We start from the raw sequence: 23,229 nt of genomic DNA on the forward strand, positions 1-23,229 counted from the left end.
TTTATATTTGATAGGGTTTCAACACATCAAAGTTAATTAATATATTAGGTCAAGTTTACAATTATGCTACCATTCTTTTTTAGCCCTACCATCATAAATATGGTTAAAAAATAGTGAAAGAAGTATTTTCTTCGCGCAATTATTCTACCATTCCTTTTCAGTCCATGACTTCGAGCATACCTACGGTAAGATACTCGTATTCACGTCGTCCCTTGCGCTTTTCTTCACTGTCAGCAAATTTACTATTTTTGAATACTGAGGTATAAAGATGGTCGAATTGTGTAGGTACAAGACACTACAACGTCGTGGGAACATAGGCAATGATGTTGATGATCAAAGAGATAACCTATTTCACACACGGTATTTTAGTCAAGGAGACTTCTTGTAGTCTTGTCATTGATAGTGAAAGTTGCACCAATGTACTAAGTACCATGTTGTAATACCCGAATTTTTAGATGAATAAATAAATAAAATAAAAATAACAACATAGGGGCAAAATGGTCATTTTGCCCCTACTCTTATCCAAGGGGTCTAGTTGTTTGGGCTCCAAGAAGAAAGAGAGAGAAAAGAAAAGAAAAAGAGAGAGAATGGAGAAAGGAGAAGAAGTTAGGGTTTGGGAGAGAGGAAGAACAGAGATGACAAATCGCCATAGGAGATCGGATCAGAACCGACGCCAGAGAACCGAGTCCCCAATCTAAACCGTCAAATAGCTCGAGGCAAGGTGCTCTCACGAATCGCTCCTTCCTATTTCGACAAAACGTTCAAGAACTTCAGGTTAGTCCACGAGTATCTACATTGAGAAGTCATCAAGATTTTCGTGTGCTAGCAACGTTTTGGGTTGATCCTTGGACTCTTACCCTCAACAGCGCTATCTGGTTAAGTTCTGGAGTGGAGGCGGCCAAGATCGGCGTTCGAAATCGGAGTTTAAAGATAACGTGATTTTCGGTAAGAACTCGTGTTTTTCTCCGAATTTGAACTCAAATAATAAGATCTGTGATCATCAGAAAATTTAAGGAAATTCTTTCGAGGGAGTAGAATATGAGATCTACAACTTTCGTGAAGAAACTTTGTTGATATGGATTACGGATTAAAAGATAAGAAAATCAGAAGAAAATGGATCGAAAACGCAAAACTCACGGTTTCTTGAAAATTTGGAAAAAATGCAGGAGAGAGAAGGCATCAGGCGTGCGCAACCGGGTCGGCCCGAGTCCGAACCGGCGCTCCGCACGCGAACCGAACCGCCCGAGACCGCTCCGACCTATCCGAATCGACCCGTCTCGACCCGCGACTGCACAGAAAGAAGCGCGTGGACACGCGCGCGTAGAAAGCCGCGCGTAAAACACCCTCCAGAGCGCGTGCAGGCGCGTGTAAGCGCGTGGGTGATCTTTTTCCCTCCGTTCGACCTCCGTTTGCTTGTTTTTCGCACCGATTTCAACTCTGATCCTATTTTTATGTGAATTAGGACCTATCGAGGAAATTCCATAATTTTTGGAACCTTTTCCGGCAAATAATTCGAGCTTGGGAAGGCACGCGTCAACCATGTAAGTAGCCATTTGGATTCCCACGAGCAGTACTTGTAGGAACCGCTAGGAACAAGTATGCATGCTACCACCTATGAAATTAGCTAGCCGGACTTAGCGTGTTATTATAGAAACTGCGAATATAAGATGATTATGGAAAGCTAGATACAAAATGTGTATTAAATCTGTATTGGTTGAGACTCTGATAATGTATGTATGCATGAGGAGGTTGGGAAACTTGTGAAATCTGCGCTCCGGGTAAAGATGGACGTTATCTTCCCGTTGAGCATGTTTGATAATTTTGTATGAACCGCTGCGTGTAAACTCTATTGTATGATGATTGCTTATATTATCTTTCTTGATGAATAGGAAGAAACTATGAGCTTAGATTAGGACGCTTATGGCTAAGTAGGCTAGATGAGACCCTAGATTGGGGGACCTCTAGAATACCGTGCAATTAGACCCGCGAAATGATTATCGGCGGAACCAGAACCCAGAATTCCAAACCCGATAGGTTTGTGACACCAGGCACGAGAATCCTAGAGAAACACGAATCTAAGTCTAAGGCACCAAGTTCCACCCTAGAAAGAATAATAGGTCACCACGGTAACTGTAGGTAGCCCGTTAGAGTTGAGCAAGGAAGATAGTGTCATCAGAACCTGCACTTCCCTCTCTCCTCCGATACCATACCGTCGAGACAGAGCTCCGGTACGGTGATCGTTGAGCTTTGCAGATCCGGATAGGGAAGTGTGACAGGTGCCCAGACCTAGTGGTGATAGCTAAGGGGTCTTCTGAACAGGACTCCTGGGCCGTAGAAACCCGTCCCTGAGCGGGGGACGTGGAGCCACTTAGGATGACTCAGTAGCTGACCGGCACATAGGGGGTCGCACCACGTTTTGTGGATGTATGGTCCCGTGTGAGGGTCGTCAGTTAACCTCCACGGATGATGTTCAGAGAGAGAGTCACGTATTCAGATCCAGCCATACGATCCCCTCAGATTTGCTTATGAGGTCGCGCCTCACCTCAGGACACTGATCATTTCACTGCATAAGATGGGCAAGCCTTTTATGATACAGAAAGGAGAGTTGTAGCTTAGATCACTCTCCTTAGAAATCCGAGAAAGATCGTGGTTACCTACCAAGATAAGGATGCGAAAAGAGCCTACAAGTAGGCTGCTTACTGAGTATATTTTTATACTCACCCCTTTCTCCCCTTTTTTTTTCAGGTACCAGTCGATACGGGGAGGTGTTCGAGAGCTGTGCGGTCACAGAGGGGTGTCGTTCCGGAGCGTCAGTCTTGGTCGGTCTTTTAGAGTCCTTTGTTCGTTTTCATATTTAGAGTCTTTTGTAATTTTCTTCATAATTGTATTTTCCATTTGAAATATTTGATTTTAATTTTGTATTTCATTTTTACATTTGCAATTTTCTTTGTAATATTTTCGAAACAAATCTTCTTTCTCTTTTGTTTTAATTGATTGGTAATTTTATCCTTTTACTTTGCTTTTCTTTTCTTTTCTTTTATTTTTGTTTGTTTTCGATTTCGTCCTTTTAGTCACGAGTTCGATTTTTCGAAGCCTCGAAAATCGGGTCGTGACACATGTTGATCAAAATGTTACAAATTTCAACCCAACACCATCCTAAACCTTACAAGTTTCAATGGCTCAATGATAGGGGAACAATGAAGGTAGTTTCTCAAGCTTTAATATCTTTTACCTTGAAAAAATATAAATATAAAGTTCTTTGTGATGTGTTTCCAATGCTTGCTAGAGACATATTGCTTGGTCAACCTTGGCAATTTGATAGGAAGGTCATGTATGATGGTTATTTGAATAGGCATTCTTTCATAAAAGATGAACTACTCTTGTACTTTTGAGTTCTGCAAATGTATTTGTTGATCAATTAAAGTTTGAGAAAAAAAGAATATGTTTGTGGAGAAAGATGGAAAGAAAAACAAGAATTGAGTGAAAAATTAGTAAAAACAAAATGAAAAAAAGAGATGAAAATTGAAAAAGAAAGAAAGTGAGTTGTTTGGCTATGGTGAGAAGGACAATGTTTTCACAAAAAACCATCTTTGTACTTATGTACAAGGACCAATATTTGGTCTCTAACGATAACAACTTGTCTTTGCCTAGTGTTTTAATCTCTTTTACAGGAATTTGATGGCGTGTTTCAAGATGAAGTACCGAAAGAACTACCTCCCTTAGAAATATTGAACATAAAATAGACTTCATTCTGGGGGTTGTCATTCCTAATAAGCTAGCTTATAGAGTCAATCTAACTGAGACTAAAGAAGTTCAAAGGAAAGTGAAGGAGCTCATGGAGAAGGGCTATTTATAAGAAAGTTTGAGTCCATGTTCTGTATAAGTCTTACTGGTACCAAAGAAAGATGAAACTTGGCTCATATGCATGGATAATAGAGTCATCAACAAAATCTCTATTAAGTATTGACATTCTATTCCTAGGCTATACGATATGTTTGATGAATTGCATGGTTCGTGTTTATTTATAAAGATTGTTTTGAAATCTGGATATCATCAAATTAGAATACATGTAGGATATGAATGGAAAACAATTTTCAAAATTAAGTTTAGATGGTATGAATGACTAGTTATGCCTTTTGGGTTAACTGATGCTCCTAGTGCATTTATGCATTTAATGAATACTGTTTTGAGAGAATATTTGGGAATGCATGTTGTTGTGTATTTTGATGATATTTTAATTTATTCGAAAACTTTGCTGGAGTATGTATAGCATGTTAAGTCATAGAAATTTCATGCTAATTTTAATAAGAGTAGATAAAAGAGATAAAATCATTAGGGATTTGCCAACCCACAAAAAAAAAAAAAAATGTAAGTGAAGTTTGGAGTTTTCATGAGTGAGTTAGCTTTTATAATAGATTTATAAAAAGTTTTAGCACCCTTGAAGGATGGAGTGAAAAAAGAATGTTTTTAAATGGGAAAAAATGCAAGAGAATGCCTTCAATGTACTTAAGAAGAAATTAATAATGTACCATTACTTGTTTTTCCTGACCTTCATAAAACTTTTGAGATGGAATGTGATGAGTGGTTTATGCATAAGTGCTGTTTTATGCAAGAAGAAAAATCTTTGGTGTATTTTAGTGAAAAACTAAATGTTGTAGCATTGAACTATCCTACTATGATAAAGACTTGTTTGCTTTGGTTCGCACATGGCAGGTGTGACAACACTACTTATGGCATAGAGAAATATGTATCCACTCTGATCATGAAAGCTTGAAGTATCTTACGGGTCAAAACAAACTTTATGGTAGAAGATTTGCTTTTAGGAAAAGCAAGTTGTGTATTCCTAAATGCTCTATAAGAGCTTTGCTTGAAGAGGAGCACACATGGCTTAATGAGACATTTTGGGATATATAAAACTTATAATATGTTACATAGACACTTCTTTTGGCCGAAAATGAAGCATGATGTTAATAATTTTTTTGTAGCCAATGTGTTTAAATGCAAAGAAGCTAAATCAACCAAATGGATTGTATATTGCCCTAACAAACTTAATATATTTATGGATTTTGTTCTTTGTTTGCAACACACTAAAAATTGTGATAGTATTTTTGTTGTGGTAGACCGATTTAGTAAAATGATTCATTTTATTGCATGCAACAAGACTAATGATGCAAAGCATGTTGCAGGTTTATTCTTTAGGGAAGTAGTAAGATTATGTGAAATCCCTGGAATCATTGTTAGTGATAGGGATGTTAAATTTTTAAGTCACTTTTGGAAAGCCAATTCGGATTCACATCGCCTACAGCCGGGCAACCTATGTTGAAGTCTCTGGCCAAATTTTGAGAAGAATGTTTTAGAAAACGACGGTAGAGAGATTTTTGAAAGAGAGTTTGAAAGCAAGATTGAAAAAAGGCTTTCAAAGCAATGTTATAGGCTATAAATGAGAAAAGTAACACGAGGGTAGTAAGAATTGACGATTACTTGCACTCCCTATAGTACATTTTAAGGCAATTCAGGTCTGACAGGCGTTGACGTTATTTCTTCGAACAATCATACAAATTCTGGGGAGGGAGAGTTGATGACTAGGCACATCTCCCTATAGTACATTTTGAGGCGATTTAGGTCTGAATAGTTTAGATATGATTTCACGGAACAATAATATAACAGAAAATACAATAGTAAGACAATATAATATGAAATCAAATAAAGGGCTTGGCGTGACATTGGAAACATGTCCTGGACGAGCATGGCTGTGACATTCTCTCCCACCTAATTGGTTAATATCCCTGCCAACTAACTATTTTTTAACTCAACCATAAGTCATTAATTTACTTTAGGGCATGTAACATATATCCAGGGAAAAATAAAGTTGGCATAACCTTGTTCTTAACCCTCTCATCAGGCAAATCTATGGACAACAAGGCATAATCAAGCTCACCTGCTCAATAAATCACAAAATTATCATACAATTCATGCTATGGTCTTCAACAAATCAACCTTAGAGTTTGATTCATATATGCGGAAGACTCTTAATCATATCATTGGCTAAATCACTCAAATACTCGAGTTTCCTAGCCTTAGCTATCAAATCTCATGCTCAATTTGTTCATTATTCATGCCAAATCATCATATGCCCAATCCTAATGCCTTCTCTAAGTATTTCTTGCATAAACTTCCATTTGTCTATTTGTTTGTATGTTGACTTCTTGAACTTGGTTCGGCCTTCAATAATTTTCAAATTTTCTATTGGGTCATAAATTGAGTCGAATTGTCATGAAATCACGACAAAATGAGTCCGAAAGTTTAAATTGAGAGGAAGAAAAAAGGAAATTTAGTTCAATTGGATTAACGTCAGTCAAAAAAACCTATTTTGTTTAGTCCAACTGGATCGGTGACTATTGATAGTCTTAAATGCAAATCCATCAAAGTCAACAAACATGCTTCGATTCCAATTACGAGGAATCCGTTTATGGCCACAGATCCGTCATTAAAGTTACTCATAATATTGAGAAGGGTCATTGACGTTAACTTAGAGGGGCATTTCAAGAATTGAACTCGGGACCTCTTACACCAAAATAAAACAAAATATTGTTTTATTGAATGTATAATCATTACTTTTTTTTAATAAAGAAAGAGAGTATTGAAATCTAGGAAAACGGAGGAATTTCCTCCTTATATTTATATTAAGATACTTTCTCACTTGTTTCACTCTTACTTTTAGTAATGGAATTTGTTGATAATAAGATTTCGAAGAAAAAAGAATAAACTTTAAATTACTACTCACAAACATAAAATAGGTCGAGATTTGAGCTTATGTTACTAAATTCAAAGTTCAATGTCCTAATCACTAGACCATGGGACCAAAAATATTTACAAATTTTGTGTGTAATAAATCTCTGAACTTAATAAAATAAATAGTATCTTTATATATTTTAAAAACTTTGAAAATGATTGATGGGTTCTCCCTTCTTTTTTTAGTTTTGTATTTGACAGGGGTTCAAGATATTAAAATCAATTAATATATTAGATCAGTTTACAATTATTCTACCATTCTTATTCAACCCAACCATCATAAATATGGTTAAAAAGGCACTTAAAAGAAGTATTTTCTTTGTCCAATTATTCTACTATTCTTTTTTAGCCCATGATGATAAGAATCACGGTGTTCCAAATGTTCCAACTGTACCTATTACACCATCTAAGGTCAAGAAGATTCAACAAGCATTCATACTTCATTTACAAAATTGGATAGACTCGGTTCAACCATCATTTCATGTGTTACAAGGTGATTGAATTGAGGAATGACCATTTGGAGCTTTAGAAGTGATTATTTGCACGATTGAAGAGAGAATGAAGTTGCAAGCATCATTTTATGAGTTGTTAGAAAACATTATTTATTATTTTTAATTTCATAAAGTTTGTAATGGTCAAATTGACCTAGTCTTTTGTGGGGATTTAGAAGGGGATCATGATTGAATCACTACCACTAACTTCTTTTGTGGAGAGACGGTAAATAAAATTAGAGTGTGAACGAATGAAATTGAGATCTCAAATTGAGACTTTCACCCTTAGAAATCCGAGCATCATCCTTGCCATTTCTAAGTTTCAAGCAATTCTTGTTGTAGATTTTATTTGAGCCATTCAATCAAGCCTTGGTTAGGTTGGATTGTGGAGTGACTCAATTTAGAACAAGGTTCCAAATCTTGCTTCTAGATCTTCGTTCTTAATAATCTAATTCTAGCCTTATCTTTTGGTTGATAGGAATTTTGTATAAAGAGGTGTTAATTTCATTTATTCAAGGGTTCTTGCTTCAACAAAAGCTTGGATCGTTGGGGTTTGGATTAGGGTTGCCTTATCACATGAATCCAACCATACCCATGATAAGATACTCGCATTCACATTGTGCCTTGCACTTTTTTTCACTGTCAGCAAACTTAAAATTTGTTAATACTAAGGTACAAAGATAGTGGCATTGTGTAGATGCGTACAAGACAGTACAACGGCGTGGGAGCATAAAGCAAGCCAATAGGAACTCACCATAGTTGAGATCTAAATGGAGGAGTGACAGAAAAAATGGAGTCAAAAGGTCTCGAGAAGAAAGAGAAAGGTAGACAGAAAGACTCGTGAATCAGGCGAAGAAGACAACGGGATATGGTCAGATTTGGTTTGAACTTCAGCCACCCATCACTACAGACAACCCACAGCCCATCATTCCTTTCGGTTGGTGACCCATTTGCTACCCACGGCTCAAACAAGACTCACTAAGGAAGTTGCCAAAGAAAATTTGGAGAAAATCGAACACAAGAAGCTTTCTTAGAAAATACGTATGGAAATCACTTGAATTTAAATATATACCCTAAGTCAAATGTGAATTAATGGTACATGAAAGAAAAATATTAAGAATCGTGAGGTAAGGGAAAAACTAGACGTTTTGCTAAAAAATTAAGTAACATTAAATTAACCCCATAAATAAGCTCCGCTTCTTATTAAATTTTAATACTCGACATATTATTCTAAGTTAACCCAACGTATGAAATTTGGTAGCCATTGAATATTCCTAAGATGGTAAACTGAGAGGAGGTTTAAAATGACCATAATGCCATTCGCCCAAAATAACCTCGTTTTACAACTTTTGAGACATTAAGTAACATGGAACTGTATAGACGACCTTGAAAGGGGGTTATCAAGTTACTAGTAAGTTTTCACGCCCATCGAATCACGTTAGGTTGTTCTTTAATGTTTACCTAAATTAAAAACTAATGAGTTTTGATGCTACTCCATGATATAATGTATAAGCCTATGTTCATTTATAGACCATGTTCTAAGAATACCTATGTAACGACCCAAAAAAAAATAAAAGAAAAAAAAAAGAAAAAAAAAAAGAGATAATAATAAGAATAAGTAAATAATAATTAAAAAAAAAAAAAAAAAAAAAAAGTAAATTATCACTCTCTCTCTCTCTTCACCTTCCCCAAATATCTCCCCGAAACCTCCTACAACTGCAAAATGATCTGAAAAAAAAAAAAAAAAAAAAACGAAACAGAAACAAGAAATGGCCGATTTTGAGAAGGGAAAAATAAGAGAAAGAAAGAGATGAGACTAGAGGGTTGTGTCAGAAGAGACATTATGATGGATTTAGAGGGACCTCATGCATAGAGATGATGAGTGCGGACGCGCACAGGTGCGAACGCACACAGATGAGGGTGTTCATGAGGCGCAAGACACTATGGGGTTCCGCTGACCTCCGGACGTCGCTACAGATTAGCTTGACCAGAGGGTCTAGTGGGTGTGCGAGCGCCCTGGGGATTCACACTCGCACGTGTGAGTCGTGTGTAGGGAAGTACTACACATCCAATTTGTCCGAGACTAGAGGCCACCCCTAAGATGATTAGAGATAGGTCCCTAAATCATGATTGCATGTGTTTGCATCGCCCCTATAGCGGGGCCACTTACTGAGTATTCTTTGAAATACTCAGGCCGTGTGCCACATCATTTTTCAGGTAAAGGCAAGGCGCACTTGTACGGAGGACAGCGGCATCGCGAGCAGAGACTGTGGCACGTGCATAGGGTAGATTCATATTTAAATTTCTAGTCTTAAGTTAGAATAGGTTGTTTTGCATTTCATTGTTTTAAAATTATTTTGTATTTGTTTTTGTTTTCTCTAAATTTCAGTATTTCATATTTAAACACGTAAGACCATGGCTGTGTTTTCCAGAGAAAAGGTTGTTTTAAACGTTTTTTTGAAGTTTACGTTATCAATTATGTTCATGTAAGACTTATATTTCCGCATTATAGAAGAGCATGAGACGTTAGTAGCGACTCTAAATATGTGGAAATTTAGGGTCGTTATAGTTGGTATCAGAGCTCTAGGTTTTAGATTCTATAGACTAGCCTACAATGTAGGCTTGGCACGTTCCATGGTCCCAACGTCGATGCCCTGTCACCGTCAGGTACGCCTTGCATAAGATAAGAAAAAAAAAAGAAACATTTTCAAACTTGCATGCATTTTTATGTTAATGTTATTGAAATTGTTGTGATATTTCACGTATTTATTTAAGAGCATGATGTGATGTGTTGCATGCTGAGTGATTTTGTTTGCAATATGATGTGAACTTAGTAGATGTGATGCATAGCATAATTTCATAGGTAATGAGCCTTAGACTTAAGAGATGCTATCTTGGTTTCTAGAACCATGCTGCCCAGACCATGCGAAAGAGTAAGACGAGGAAGAGGACTACCTCCTATTAGAGATAGAGGACGAGGTGAGACTGAAGAGAGCCCACCTCGAGAGGGATCAGAGACAGGGTTTGAATTAGAACCCTTATTGTATGTATGGTCGGAAAGCAGCCCCTGAGAGGGTAGACGCAGTAACTAAGGATAGAGTAAAGAATGACCAAGCAATATTAGCCGACCGAACTCTAAGCATAGTCCTACTAGTAGTAAAGATGACCGACTTCGACGTAGTACTAGGCATGGATTGACTAGCTGCAACCCATGCTATTATAGAATGTCGCAAAAAAAAAAAGTGATATTCTCACCATCGGTGGGACCTAGCTTTAAATTTAAAGGCACAAATGTCGGGTCTACTCCAAAGGTAGTCTCGATGATGAAAGCAAAGAGATTAGTCCAACAAGGCGGTTGAACTATATTAGCATGTGCCATAGATGTAAGAGGAAAAGAAAAGACTCTAGAAAACATGTTCATCGTAAATGAGTTCCAAAATGTGTATCCGGATGACCTACCAGGAATACCCCCTTCCCGAGCAGTCGACTTCATCATCGAACTCGAGCGGGGAACTGGGCCTATTTCTAAAGCACCCTATCGCATGGCGCTAGCAGACTTGAAAGAACTCAAGGTGCAATTACAAGACTTACGGGATAAAGGGTTCATTCGACCTAGCATATTCCCCTAGGGTGCGCCAGTGTTGTTTGTTCAGAAGAAAGATGGATCGATGCGTTTGTGCATCGATTACAGAGAGTTAAATAAGAGAACCATAAAGAACAAATACCCTCTGCCTAGAATAGAAGACTTATTCGATCAACTAAGAGAAGCAACAATATTTTCTAAGATAGACCTGCGGTCAGGTTATCATTAAATAAAGAGTAAAGAAAAAGACGCACGAAAGACAGCATTTAGGACAAGGTATGATCGCTATAAGTTCGTGGTATGTCATTTAGTCTCACCAATGCTTTAGCTGTGTTAATGGAGTTAATGAACCGAGTGTTCAAGGACTGTCTAGACACTTTTGTGATCGTGCTCATTAATGACATCCTAGTGTACTCAACAACAGACTTGGAACACCAACAACACCTTTAAAAAGTCCTAGCCACCCTAAGAGAGAACAAGTTGTATGCCAAGTTCTCAAAGTGTGAATTTTGGTTACGATAAGTCTCTTTCTTAGGATACGTGGCGACAAAGGGTGGAGTATCCATAGGTCCTACTAAGGTCAAAGCGGTCACGAAGTAGGAACCCCCAACTTCGGTAACATCAGTACAGAGTTTCTTGGGACTAGCGAGATACTATTGAAGGTTCTTGTAGGACTTCGCTAGAATAGCCTCGCCTTTGACACAGCTAACGAGAAAAGGGGTACCATTTATATGAAATGATGCTTGTGAGGCAAGCTTCCAAAACCTAAATAGAGATTGGTAACCGTCCCGGTATTCACGGTTCCCAAGATCTCAGAAGAGTATGTAATCTATAGTGATGCCTTCAAAGAATGGACTAGGATGTGTGTTAATGCAACACGTTAAAGTTGTTGCATACGTGTCCCGTCAACTAAAAGAATACAAAGATAATTACCCTACCCACGATCTGGAGTTGGCCGCTGTAGTGTTCGCGCTGAAAATTTGGTGACACTACTTGTATGGAGAGAAAATTCAAAGTTTAACCAAACCACAAGATTTTATATATTTCTTCACCCAGAAAGAGTTAAATATGAGACAGAGAATGTGGTTAGAATTGGTGAAGGACTCGATGTAGATATCCAGTACCACCCTGGAAAAGCAAATGTGGTCGCAGACGCTTTGAGTAGAAAGGTGGCCCACTCTTCGGCCCTCATTACGAGGGAAGTAAGGGTACAAAGAAAATTTGAGGGAGCCAACATAGTTGTAGCGACTGAGAGAGTCATGACACAACTGGCCCGACTTACAGTGCAACCTACACTTAGGCAAAGAATGGTTACCTCCCAACGAGAGGATCCAAACCTACAGAAAGTCTTAAGCCAGCTAGCTGAGAGTCTAGTAATGGATTCTCAAAGACCTCAGATGAAGGGCTATTGTATCAGGGACGCCTATATGTCTCGACAATAGAGGAGCTAAGGAATGAAATACTAACGAAGGTCACAACTCGCCATTTGTCATGCACCAAGGAGATACAAAGATGAATTTAAAACAACACTTTCGATGGAAGAGCATGAAGAGGGATGTGGCCGAGTTTGTGAGCAAGTGCTTAGTTTGTCAACAAGTGAAAGCTCCTAGATAAAAGGCGGCGGGGTTGTTGCAGCCCCTAAGCATACTAGAGTGGAAGTGGGAAAGCATAGCAATGGACAACATAGTAGGATTACCCAAAACGCTTAAAGGCTATACAATGATCGGGTAGTTGTCGATAGGTTGACCAAGTCGGCACACTTCCTGCCTGGGAAAGCTACATATACAGTTGACAATTGGGCAAAGCTGTATGTGAAAGAAGTAGTAAGACTACATGGAGTCCCAGTATCTATAGTGTTGGATCGGGACCCACGCTTTACATCAGCGTTCTAGCTCAAACTTCAAAAAGCGCTGGGTACCCGCCTCAACTTTAGTATCGAATTTCACCCCCAAACAGATGGACAAACGGAGTGTTTAAACAAAATTCTAGAGGACATGTTATGCGCTTGAGTACTAGATTTTAAGGGAAGTTGGGATTCCAAACTCCACCTGATGGAATTCTCGTATAATAATAGCTTCCAAGCAACTATTGGAATGACACCGTTTGAGGCTCTGTATGAAAAACGGTGTAGGTCCCCACTATGTTGGGACGAAGTAGGCGAGAGAGAGTTAGTAGGACCCAAGATGGTTTGACTCACCAATGAGGCTGTCTAGAAAATTCGAGCGAGGATGCGTACCGTTCAAAGTAGACAGAGAAGCTACGCCAATGTAAGGCATAAAAGCCTGGAGTTTGAGATAGGAGACCCAGTATTCCTCAAGGTGACACCTATGAAAGGTGTCTTGAGGTTCAGACGTAAGGGCAAGTTAAGTCCTAAATTCATTGGACCATTCGAGATCCTAGAGCGAGTTGGTCTAGTAGCGTATAAGTTAGCCCTATCTCTAGCCCACTTAGGAGTACACGATGTATTTCACATGTTGAGGCTGAGGAAGTACATTACGGACCCTATCCACGAAATAGACTACGAACCACTCCAACTCAATGAAAATCTGAGCTACGAGGAAAAACTAGTAAAAATCTTAGCTAGAGAAGTAAAAACCTTAAGCAACAGGAATATTGTGTTCGTTAAGGTACTAGGGCAGAATCACCACAGCGAGGAAGCCATGTGGGAGAGTGACGACGAAATAAGAGAAAAATACCCCGAGCTAGTACAAGAGTTTGAGACTTTTGAGGACGAAAGTTTTTTTTAGGGGTAGATAATGTAACGACCCGAAAAAAAAAAAAAGAAAAAAAAAGAGATAATAATAAGAATAAGTAAATAATAATTATAAATAAAAAATAAAAAATAAAAAAGTAAATTATCACTCTCTCTCTCCACCTTCCCCAAATATCTCCCCGACACCTCCTACAACTGCAAAATGATCTGAAAAAAAAAAAACGAAACAGAAACAAAAAATGGCAGATTTTGAGAAGGGAAAAATCAGAGAAAGAAAGAGGAAAGATCACAGATTTTGGGAGAGAAAATTGGAGATGGCCTTCAGTTCAAGCAGATTTAATAGGAATGGAAAGAGATGGAAAAGTAATCGGTAAGTTAGATCTTCTTTTCTTTTATCTTTTTGTCAGAGATAGAAAAGTTATGTTAGATCTCTTTTTAAATTATTTAAATTTTTTGATATCGGATAGAAAATCAAAATTGATTGAAAATGGCTTTGTGAATTGCATCTAAATTGAATCATCATTTTAGGAGAGAGAATAAAATCATAATTGATGGATGCATAAGTCTTTCTACTTAGGAAAATTAAAATAGATTGAAAATGACTTATCGAATTGGACAGTCTTTTCGGAGAGAGGAGAAAACATAATAGATTGAAAATAGCTTCAGTTTAGTTTTTAGGAAAGAGAAGAAAGATAGTAGAAAATAGAATAGCAAATCCCTTTTGTCAATGAGAGTAGTTTGTAGGAAAGAGAAGAAAAAAAAGATTGAAAATGGCTTCTGTTAATTGATAGTCATACTAGTAACGAGAAAACAGAATTGATTGAATATTATTTTATAATTGCATAGTCATTCGTATGAAAGAAAAAGAAGACAGAGAGAGGAGAAACAAAAGTGGTACAACAGCGAGAAGGAAAATGGAAGAGGTGAGAAATTATTATTATCTGTAACAAGAGAATATTATATTATAACAAACCATAGTTGGATTGAAGGATTGAAGCACCATGAAATAATATTGACATGTTTTCAATTTAAGTTTTACTACCCAACCAAAATTTAGAAACAATTAAAACGTGGAATTCGATTTTTACTGAGACCGTTTTAGAGCTGTATTTCACATTGTTAGTTGGATTATTAATTAAAATGTGAAATGCTAACGAAAGGTGACAAACGGTTTGATATGAAGCGAACTCTAGCAACCTTTGGAGCAGCTCACGAGGAACGGGAGCTTATGTTAATTAAATTAGGGAATACTTCGGCTAAGGCCAACCAGGTAAGTGGTCTTACTACAGGATAGACTAAAAATTGTATGAGTTACGATGATGTATGAACTATGTCATACAATGCGGTATGTGAGTTATGATGATGTATGAGTTATGATGATGTGTGAGTTACGATACTTGATGATGTGCTCAGTATATATATATTTTGAAGAATGTCGTACTTGATATGTTTGATGTACTTTGTAGCAATATGATGAGTATGATGATTGCGTGACGTTTACCTTAATATGATGATGTTTTCCATATTGAGCATGCTATATGATGATGAGTGCCATATTGCATCATGTCGTTAGATCGACATAGGACACAACCCTAAGAGCGTGAAAATGATATTAATATAAATATCCACGAGTATCTGTTACCTAGAGTAACAAAGAGATGAGACTAGAGGGTTGTGTCAGAAGAGACATTATGATGGATTTAGAGGGACTCATGCATATTGTATGTTCATAAGCATAGGGCTACTTCCCCTAGAGATGATGAGTGCGGACGCGCACCGTATGATGAGCGCGAATGCGCACAGGTGCGAACGCACACAGATGAGGGTGTTCATGAGGCGCATGACACTATGGGGTTCCGCTGACCTCCAGACGTCGCTACAGATTAGCTTGACCAGAGGGTCCAGGGGGTGTGCGAGCGCCCTGGGGATTCACACTCGCACGTGTGAGTCGTGTGTAGGGAAGTACTACACATCCAATTTGTCCGAGACTGGAGGCCACCCCTAAGATTATTAGAGATAGGTTCCTAAATCATGATTGCATGTGTTTGCATTTGCATGGCCCCTATAGCGGGGCCACTTACTGAGTATTCTTTGAAATACTCAGGCCGTGTGCCACATCATTTTTCAGGTAAAGGCAAGGCGCACTTGTACGGAGGACGGCGACATCGCGAGCAGAGACTGTGGCACGTGCATAGGGTAGATTCATATTTAAATTTCTAGTCTTAAGTTAGAATAGGTTGTTTTGCATTTCATTGTTTTAAATTATTTTGTATTTGTTTTTGTTTTCTCTAAATTTCAGTATTTCATATTTAAACACGTAAGACCATGGCTGTGTTTTCCAGAGAAGAGGTTGTTTTAAACGTTTTTTTGAAGTTTACGTTATCAATTCTGTTCATATAAGACTTATATTTTCGCATTATAGATGAGCATGAGACGTTAGTAGCGACTCTGAGTATGTGAAAATTTAGGGTCATTACAACCTAGGATCAATTGAATATCATGGTAAATAAGTTGCTAGGATTCAAACCCAAAAGTGACTGTTATCTCCCATCACGCGGTGTGCGACAATGCCCCTATTCTTTTTTTATGTGGGATGCCCTACACTATGTATCATGAGCAAGATGATGAGGATGGTCTCCTATTTCCCTTACTTAGATGAGATACATGCATCTGAATTTACAATCTGAATGAGATGATCGTGATAGCACCACTCATGTGTTTAAGGGAAGAGAACTAAAGATTACTTTAGAAAAAAGTTTTTAGGATCAGTAAGTGACAGGTAAGATTATAAGCTCTAAGTGCCAAGACCCTGAAGACACAATAAAAGATAACATCCTAGCTTAAGGTTGCCATTAAGAGCCTACAAGTAGGCTACTTATTGACTTTTTATTCACTCCATGTTTACATTTTTTTTTTCAGGCTTGGAGTTGGTTGTGGATGGGAGCGAACTTTGGAGCGTGGTGATAAGACAATCATAATCTAAGCCCAACCATTGAAGTTTTTGTTGAATACAAAACCCTTGAATCAAAGAAATTAACTCTTCCTATACAAAATTTGGAACAGCCAAAAGATGAGGCTAAAAGTAGATTACTTCTTAAGATCAAAGATCTAGAACCACGATTTGATACATTGTTCCAAGTTAAGTCACTCCACAATTGAACTTGATCAAGGCTTGATTGAATGACTCAGATGCAATCTACAGCAAGAACGACATGAAACTTAGAAATGACAAAGATGATGCTCAAAGTTCTAAGGATGAAAGTCCCAATTTGAGAGTTAAATTTCATTCATCAAAATCTGCCTTTTACATAATAATTTGTGGGTATTTATAGTCTTTCCACAAAACAAACTTTCAATTGTTCAAATGCCCACTAAATGGTCATTCCTTAATCGAATCAACTTGTATCACATGGATGGAGGTTGAATCGAGCCTATTCAATTTTGACGATGAAGAATGAATGCTTATTGAATAATTTTGGTCTTGGATCGTGTAATAGATCTAGCTGAAACACTTGGAACACTATGATACTTATCAGAGGGCCATAGACTAACCTTCATTTTAACTTAGTATATGTAACAGCCCAAGCTCACCGCTAGCAGATATTATCTCTTTAGGCTTTTCCTTTCAAACTTCCCCTTAAGTTCTTACGGTTTCCACACCCTTATAAAGAATGTTTTGTTTCCGTCTCCAACAAATGTTGGATCTCACAATCCGCCCTCCTTCCGGACCCATCATCCTCACTAGCACTCATTCCTCTCTTCAATCGATGTGGGAACTCACAATCACCCCCCTTTGAGGCCCAGCATCCTTGCTGATACTCGTTCCTCTCTCCAATCAATGTCGGATCTCACAATCTACCCCTTTTCGTGGCCCAGCATCCTCGCTGGCACTCGTTCCTCTCTCCAATCAATGTGGGATCTCACAATCCACCCCCTTTGGGGCCCAGCGTCGTCGCTAACACTCGTTCCTCTCTCCAATCGATGTGGGATCTCACAATCCACCCCTCTTTGAGTTTCAGCTTTCTCACTGGCATACCACCTAGTTTCTTACTCTGATACCATTTGTGACAATCCAATCCTCTTTGCGCTTTCCTTTTCAGACTTTCCCAAAAGGTTTTTAAAATGTGAGCGGCTAGGGAGAGGTTTTCACACCCCCCTCTTCAATGAATTTGAGATCTAACAATTCATCCTCCTTGGGAGCCCAATGTCCTTGCTAGCACTCTTTCCTCTCTCCAATATATGTGAGATCTCACAATTCACCCGTTCGGGGCCCAGCGATTGTACCACATTCACTCCCGAGTGAGGCAAGCAAATTTGGATTCGTGTCACCTACGGGCCAAGTAATGTATGCTCAAACCTCTGGCCCGATTTTGAGAAGAAGGTTTTAGAAAACAAGGGCAGATAGATCTTCGAAATAGATTTTGTAAGAAAATTTGAAATAAGGTTTTGGAAGCAATTTTATAGGCTATAAGCGAGAAAGGTAATACAGTAGCTTAGATAGTATATTACTTCCGATAGGAAGAACTAACGATTAGTCACATCCCTCTGTAGTACATTTTTAGGCGATTTAGGTATGGCAGGCCTAGACATGATTTCGCCGAACAATCATACAAATTTTGGCTTAGTCGAGTTGACATTTAGTTGCATCCCCCTATAGTACATTTTGTGGCTATTGAGGTCTGGCCTGGATATAGTTTCGCCGAACAGTCATACAAAAGAAAATACAATAATACGATAATATAACAAGAAATCAAATAAAGAGTTGGCATTGCATGGACATGTGGCCATTCAGCTATACGCCTTGGACGAGCATGACCGTAACATCATCCCCCACCTAATTGGTTGACATTCTTGCAATGTTATAGGCTATAACCTAGAAAAGCAACACAAAGGCTTAGATAGCATATAACTTCGGGTAGTAAGAATTGACGATTATGTCCAATCCAATTGGATCGGTGAGGTCAGGTTCCAGTAAAGCAATTTAGGTCGGTTAACTAAAACCATCTTCTTCCTCACGATACCAACTACTCACCTACATTATGATTCTCCTTCAACCAGTCACTATACTCGCTCTACGAGCAATGATTGTGTAACACAAGTCTGAGAAATTAGTGTTTTGCCCATTTTGTCCTCCATGCCTAATTAGGGTTCGGAGGACTAATGAGGAGGAAAGGAAAAAAAAAGTAAAAAAGAAAAAAAAAAGAAAAAAAAAGAGGGTTTTAGATAAAAAGAAATAGTCATTCGATCCAATTATGAACTTGAGACCTCTCACACCCAAAGCAAGAATCATACTACCAAACCAAATGCCCATATGTTTGCCATTATTTGTTATGTTTGATTGTGATAAGCGCCTACAATGCTGGAATTTGCAAAGCTAGAGGTCCTTCTAGAATCCTTGCAAAACGCTCACAGAGAAAGCTAACTTAACGGATTGATTTCAACCAAGAGCTGGTTAGAAGATGAATGACTCTTAGATCGAACTTGGAATCTATGATGATCACTCTTAGATACCAAGACAATTCACTCCAGAATTAGCTTGATCAAAACTAATTCAATGAATCGGTTTAAACATCAAACCTAAAGCAATGTTTGAAAAAGAATAACACCAAAAGGTTATCAAGAAAACACAAAAGTTTTTTTTTCTGTATTCAACAAAATCCATCATAACATAATATTACATGCCTTTAAATAGGCCCAAAAGATAACCCTAACAAAATAAAATTCAGCCACCAACTAGTAATAAATGCTATTAAATACAAATTGAAGAAAATAAGGCATTAATAAATTATTCAACTACCAAAGGCAAGTCTTCTAATTACTTTCTATAAATTTCTTTTATTGGTAATTCAACTACTAAACGCAAGTCTTCTAATTACTTTCCAATATCAGCCACTCCATTATTTTCTTGATTTGATTCTTGAATCTTCTTTGTATTGCTTCTTGTAATTGCTCGTTCGGGTACATGGAAGTGATAAGTTGTTGGATTCATATCATCCCCCCCTTTCTTTAAAAGGATTTTTCCTCAAATCAAATTCTTCGTTCTTTCCGAACAAGAACTGAATATTGTTTTTTTTTCTCACTTTTTTTTTTCTCACCTTTACCTTAGTTTCTTCTCTCCACTGTTGTTCTTCATATTCTTTTCTTTTCTTCTCTAATTTCAATTGGTCACAATGTACTTCATATCGAGACAACGGAAGTAAAGTAAATTTCTTCCCACACAAAGTAAAAGTATACTTGTTCATCAAACCATCAAATGTTACATTTCTATCATATTGCCAAGGTCGGCCGAACAAGATGTCCCCCGCATGCATTGGTACGACATCACAAAGTACTTCATCTTTATATCTTCCAAGAGTAAAAGAAATAAGAGCTTGGGAGTTTACCTTAATTTCTTCATTGTTTGTCAACCATTGAAGTTTATACGGTTTTGGATGTGGATGGACAGAAAGTTGAAGTCTTTTTACAAGGAAGCTGCTTACCACATTTGTGCAACTTCTACTATCAATCACCAAGCTGCATGGGTTTCCTTTGATCAAACATCTTGTGTGGAACAAGTTTTCCCTTTGATCTTCAAATTTCTCTCCCTTGATTTGAACATTGAGTACCCTTCTTGTGATCAAAGATATGGAATTACCTTCTTCAACATACTCATCATCATATGCTGCGATTTCTTCCACAAGCTGTGAATCAAGTATACCATTCCTTATCACCATAACTTTTTCATTAACACACTCTTTGCTCATGTGTCCAAATCCTTTACACTTCCAACATTGAATAGAACTAGACTTCTCTTTTACCGTCTTTGAAGCTTCATTCATTTTACCATTGGAACTCTCAGCCTCCACTCTTTTAGCAGTCACAAACTTTTCTTTTGGTGACATCGAATCATTTCTATTCACAAAACTATCCTTGTTCCAAGTTTTAGAATTTGAAAATATGCTAGTTCGTGATGTGTACCTTTTTTAATGCTCTTTGTCTTCCTTCAATTGGTCTTCAATTTTGAGAGCATAATGATACATGTCTTCCAGATATGGTGGTGGATTTCTGTCAACAAGATGAATAATTTCTCGATTCAAACCTCCAAGGAATCTAGACATGGTATCTTCTTCTTCTTCTCTAACATTTTCTCTTTCCATCATAGTTTCCATCTCTTGATAATATTCCGCCACAATTTTTGTTCCTTGCGTCAAACCTTGCAATTTAGTTTTCAAATTTCTTTCATAATGTTTTGGAACATACCTTTTTCTCATGGCTTCTTTAAGTTCTTCCCATGTCTCTATTGGATCCTCCTCTTTTCTTCTTCTCTCGGATTTGAGATGTTGGTACCAATCACCGGCATGATTGGTAAATTCGGCAATAGCAAGTCTCATCTTCTTATTTTCACTATAGATGTTGCAATCAAACACATGCTCTATCTTTCTTTCCCACTGCAAGTATGCGTCAGAATCTGCCATTCCACAAAAGGGCGGGATTTTGAGTTTAACTCCCCCATCTTTATCTTCATGTACTCTTTCCATCCTTCTAGGTTGCATAATAGTTGCATGGTTATTTCTTCTTCTCCATCTACCATCAACTTGTCTTTCTTGTACTACTATACCTTCATCTTCTTGTAATGTTCGTTCTTGTCTTTGTTGTTGCGCCCTTCTTTCTTGTCTATCTTCCATCATCATTTCCATCATACCTTGAATTGCTTGAAGAATGGTTGTATTAAGATCTGGTATTGGTGGTACTTCTTCTCCATTATGTGACATTTTGTTATCAAGGGACCTCTCCACACTTCTCACAAAAATTTCACTTAGGGACACTCGTGTTTAACACTCAAAGGTAGGCTTTTGGTACTAGGTCTAGAATGTAAAGTCTAGTTTTTTTTTTCGATAATCTGAGAGAAAAAAAAACTTGATAGAAAAAAAAAATAACAATAAAGATATTTCACCTCTAGAGCTGCCAACGAACGTCGACCAAATGCTCTGATACCAAATGATAAGCGCCTACAATGCTGGAATTTGCAAAGCTAGAGGTCCTTCTAGAATCTTTACAAAACGCTCACAGAGAAAGCTAACTTAACGGATTGATTTTAACCATGAGCTGGTTAGAAGATGAATGACTCTTAGATCGAACCTGGAATCTATGATGGTCACTCTTAGATACCAAGACAATTCACTCCAGAATTAGCTTGATCAAAACTAATTCAATTAATCAGTTTAAACATCAAACCTAAAGCAAGGTTTGAAAAAGAATAACATCAAAAGGTTATCAAGAAAACGCAAAGGTTTTTTCTGTATTCAACAAAATCCATCCTAACATGAATATTACATGCCTTCAAATAGGCCCAAAAGATAACCCTAACAAAATAAAGTTCAGCCACCAACCACTAATAAATGCTATTAAATACAAATTGAAGAAAATAAGGCATTAATAAATTTCCTTAATTGGTAATTCAACTACTAAAGGCAAGTCTTCTAATTACTTTCCAATATCAGCCACTCCATTATTTTCTTGATTTGATTTTTGAATCTTCTTTGTATTGCTTCTTGTAATTGCTCGTTCGGGTACATGGGAGTGATCAGTTGTTGGATTCATATCAGATTGAATGTGTAATCACTATTTTATTAATAATGAAATCCATGTAAAAGTATTATTATCCTACCTTTTAACTTTAAACTTATGCAAAATTTGATTATTCAAAATTATGTTTATGGTCAGTAACCATAAAGGAGAAAAAAATCGTTGAAGTTATTCCATAATATAATTTTTAATTTGATAATTTCACTTTAATCATCAATCATGAATACATAAAGAAAATGTTGGAATTTAGATAGACGATGTGAATTGATATAAAAAAAAAAAATGGTAGTAAGAGGGTTGTCCCTTGCATCCTCAAGATATGCATATTTCACTATTACAACGCCCATATGAAATAGAATAAAATATAAAATAGGTCCCATTGAGATTTGAACTCGAGTTATTAGATTCAGAGTCCAATGTCCTAACCACTAGACCATGGGACCACAAATATTTGTAAGAATTTGTGTGTAATAAATCTCTTAATTTCAAAAAATAAATAGTACCTTCATATACTTTCAGAACTTCAAAAATTACCGATGTGTCCTCGTTTTTCAGTTTTGTATTTGATAGGGTTTCAACACATTAAAATCAATTAATATATTAGGTGACGTTTAATTATCTACCATTCTTTTTTAGCCCTACGATAATAAATATGGTTAAAAAGTAGTGAAAGAAGTATTTTATTCACCTAATTTTCTACCATTCTTTTTCAGCCCATGAGAAGCATACCCACGGTAAGATACTTGCATTCACGTTGTCCCTTGCGTTTTTCTTCACCGTCAGCAAATTTACAATTTTTGAATACTGAGGTATAAAGATAGTCGAATTGTGTAGGTAGAAGACACTACAACGTCGTGGGAACATATGGCAAGCAAATAGGGACTCACCATAGTTGAGATATGAACAGAAGAGCGACGGATAAATGGAGTCAAAAGGTGTCGAGAAGAAAGAGAAAGACAGACAGAAAGACGTGTGAATTGGGAGAAGAAGACAACGGGATAGGGTCAAATTTTGTTTGAATTCGGGCAACCCATCACTACAACCAACCCACGACCCATCATTCCTTTCGATTGGTGACCCATTTG

The 23,229-nt window shown here is 37.4% G+C and overlaps 1 long non-coding RNA gene and 1 other non-coding gene across 2 annotated transcripts; one reads left to right on the plus strand and one right to left on the minus strand.

Annotated features, from left to right (window-relative positions):
- Positions 1 to 1,284: 1,284 nt before the first annotated feature.
- LOC147787100 (uncharacterized) lies at positions 1,285 to 2,824 on the plus strand. The gene is made up of 3 exons (XR_015413879.1): positions 1,285 to 1,375; positions 1,463 to 1,541; positions 2,746 to 2,824. It is a non-coding gene; the product is annotated as an uncharacterized LOC147787100 (long non-coding RNA).
- A 19,691-nt stretch (positions 2,825 to 22,515) lies between these two features.
- Positions 22,516 to 22,587, minus strand: TRNAQ-CUG (transfer RNA glutamine (anticodon CUG)). Its single transcript has one exon. It is a non-coding gene; the product is annotated as a tRNA-Gln (tRNA).
- Positions 22,588 to 23,229: the final 642 nt, after the last annotated feature.

Source organism: Cucurbita pepo, chromosome 18 (assembly GCF_057944985.1).
Source record: "Cucurbita pepo subsp. pepo isolate OVF chromosome 18, ASM5794498v1, whole genome shotgun sequence".
Lineage (NCBI taxonomy): Eukaryota > Viridiplantae > Streptophyta > Magnoliopsida > Cucurbitales > Cucurbitaceae > Cucurbita > Cucurbita pepo.